We start from the raw sequence: 3,513 nt of genomic DNA on the forward strand, positions 1-3,513 counted from the left end.
TCTGGAGGTATCGATGAAGTGGCGTGATGAGATTTGGCAAGAAGGAAAATTAAGTCCTCGATACATTGGATCTTATAAGATTGCCGCAAGATAGGCGAAGTAGCTTGTGAGTGGACTTACCCCGAACTTGAATCGATCCATCGAGTTTTTCATGTATCAATGCTCCGTAAGTGTTTCGGAGATCCTACTAGAATCGTGCCTGTAGATGATGTTCAAGTCATGGAAAGGTTGGCTTACGAAGAGGTACCCATTGCCATACTAGATAGGCAAGCACGGAAACTTAGAAATAAAGAGGTAGCCTCAGTTAAGGTCTTGTGGCGAAACAATAATAGAGAAGAAATGACTTGGGAAGCGAAAGAAAGCATGAAGTCCAAGTACCCAAACTTGTTTCCACCCCCGAAAGAGATTCAAGATGAGACATCAGTATTATGAGGTATGTAGTGCTTTCTTTTTAACGCTTTTGGTCGTGTGTGGCCATATTTTCTTGCCATTGTATTGTAGCCCTGTGAGGCGATGTATTGTGGGCTGTTGTGATAGGATGGTAGTGCCATATTGCTGGGGTAACTCTAGCAAATTTTTTCTAGAATTCCCGAGAACTTAACATTCGAGGACGAATGTTTTTAAAGGGGGAAAGAGTGTTACACATCGGAAAATTTCATGTCATCATGTGGTAGATAGACTAACACAGGGTAGGAAGTATATGATGTCCCTACAAGTAAGAAGGGGTACTTAACGGTTCTAATCAAGATTCCAAAGACATTTTGAAGCAAGAGAAGAAAGTTCGATGAAGAATACAAGGTATAAGTCGTGTTTTGGAAGGGTTTTGCAAAGTACCGAACTAATGTTGACTTAATGATGTCTTGAGGAAGAGTTATGACACCCCTTAGGTTGTTAATGAAGTGTTAAACAAGTGCTAAGAAGGTTCCATAAGGATTGGAGATCAAACGAAACGACGAGAACAAGTTCGGAGAGAAGGTGGATTATACGACCATTTATACGGTCCGTATAACCGTCACAGTGAGGAGTGATCATTGGGAGTATTATACGGTCACTTATACGGACTGTATAAAATTATACGGACCATATAATGTACTGTATAATGGGTACAGAAAGGATGATTGTTGGTGCAATTTCACGGTCACTTATACGGATCGTATATGTTTATACAGACCGTATAATCCGTGACGGGTCAGATTTTCCCAATTATAAATATAAGACCCCAAGTTATTATTTTCATTTCTCATTTCCTCCACTTCTCTCAAAACCTCTAGAATATCTCACACACTTCATTTACATAAATTCAAGGGAAATCAAAGATCAAATACCAAAAACTAGTAGAATCAAGTGCAAGAATGCTAAAAAGGGTTCATGTAAGCTAGAAATTTCCTTGGAATTGAAGTTAGGATTTTCTCCAAGTGAAATACTTCCATCCAAAACCCATTCCTACACAATCAAAGGTGAGTTTTATGTTCATTTCATCTTAAGAGTATTGAATGGTTGAAAGACTTGGATTATGGAAGAAGTAGAAAATGGAGTACAAATATGAGAATAGCAAAATTCTTGAATGGTAATTTGATTTGAATCATAGTTCTTGATATGTTATGGGTAAAATCTTGTTATGAATGATATTAAAAATGTTGAAGAAGCATTATATATGAATGAATGCGACGTTGGGTGATAGCTATGGTTATGGATGACCTTGAAGAGGGAATTTTGAGAAATGAACTATATCTAGCTTAACAAGTTTATTGATCATGATATTGTTGATGTTGGGAGTTGTTATATTATATAGAGAAAGTTGTAGAAACAAAGGAAGTGCTGCCTAATTTTCATTAGCTTTTAGTCATTTTAGCTTAAGCATAAGTATGTTATCGATTATCTAATTTTAGTTCGAATCCTCTTGAATGTGGAATTGTGAGTATCGGAGGGGAGCATTTAGTCGCAAAGTTAGAGAGGCAAAAAGGTATGTGAGGCTAGTCCCTTATTTTTCTAAGGCATGATTCCTATATTGTGACATTCCTTTACTTTTCCATGACTTTCTCATATTCCGGAAATTATAAGTCTATGGCTATCAAGGGCTACTCATAAGATAATGAGAAGAGACGTGTTATGAACGTGATAATGATGGCGATGAATCTAAATCTAGAGACCCTAAAGCTCATAATACCTCATGATATGATATTTTTATGAAGCCAGTGATCCTTATATGATTCCTTGATGTTATCCGCTGTTGCTAGACTCACCTTATAATGCTAGTTCCTGTGAGACATGATGATCATGACTACTCCATAATGGAATCGGGGGTTCTCGACCTTACGTCACCCCGATGGAGTAGCTTTTAATTGATTTCTAATGCATACTTTACGATAAGTGTATAATGATGAGATTACACCGTGCCTAGATGGCCGGGGATGAAACCACTAAGGCGGGCGGCTTGTGATTACACCGTGCCTAGATGGCAGGACATGACACCGCTAAGGCGGGCGGCTTATGATAACACCGTGCCTATTTGGCCGGACATGACACCACTAGTGGGCGGCGTGCGATAGTTACCCGGACGCCGATTAACGATGATGGTATATTTGATATGCATAACATGTGTTTTCTTTAAAAAGTTAAGCAGGCATAGTATTCGCCTTAAGAGGCAATTGACGTACAGGTTATATCTTCGCCTCATGTTTCATTATTTCTTTATTATGTTAGTATTATTCATGCCTTACATACTCAGTACATTATTCGTACTGACGTTCTTTTTTTTTGGACTCTGTGTTTATGCCCACAGGTAGACAGGGAGGTGGCCTAGAGTCCTAGGAGCTACTCGGCAGATTCACAGGAGCACTCCACTATTCCGGAGGTGCCATTTTTGATACATTATTTTTTTATATATATTTGGGCGCGACGGGGTGCTGTCCCGTCCTTATGTCTCAGTACTCTAGTAGAGGATCGTAGATACGGATGCGTGGGTAGCAGTTGTCTCATGGATACATCAGTGTATATTCTTGTATATCGTTTTTGCAGCCTTGAGGGCTTATGTATATTTATGTGTTGCCTTGGATAATATATGTGTTTAGGTTGGGTATGATGATTAGCATAATGAGTGGTGCTCGGTTGTTACACCTCAAAAAATTTTCCGTTGATGCACAGTGAATAGGCTAATGAAGAGCACGAAGTATATGATGTCTCGATAAGTAAGAAGTAGCATTTGATGACCTTAAGTAAGATTTCAAAGACATTCGATGTTAGACGAGAAAGATTGCCAAGAGAAGGCAAAGCTTACGATAAGTATCGGAAATAATTTATGAGTAACGAGTTAATGGTGACTTAAAGATATTATGAAGAAGAGTTATAACGTTCCTTAGATTGGTATTGAGGTGTTAGACAAGTGCCAAAAAAGGTTCAAAAAATTGGGGATCAAACGATGACGAAACAAGATGGGAAACCCGGATTTTACGGCGGAACGCGTATAAAATATACGGACCGTATGTCCCGGGGGGGTTCGCCCGAACTCCTCCA

Source organism: Lycium ferocissimum, chromosome 10, assembly GCF_029784015.1.
Source record: "Lycium ferocissimum isolate CSIRO_LF1 chromosome 10, AGI_CSIRO_Lferr_CH_V1, whole genome shotgun sequence".
Taxonomy (NCBI): Eukaryota; Viridiplantae; Streptophyta; class Magnoliopsida; order Solanales; family Solanaceae; genus Lycium; species Lycium ferocissimum.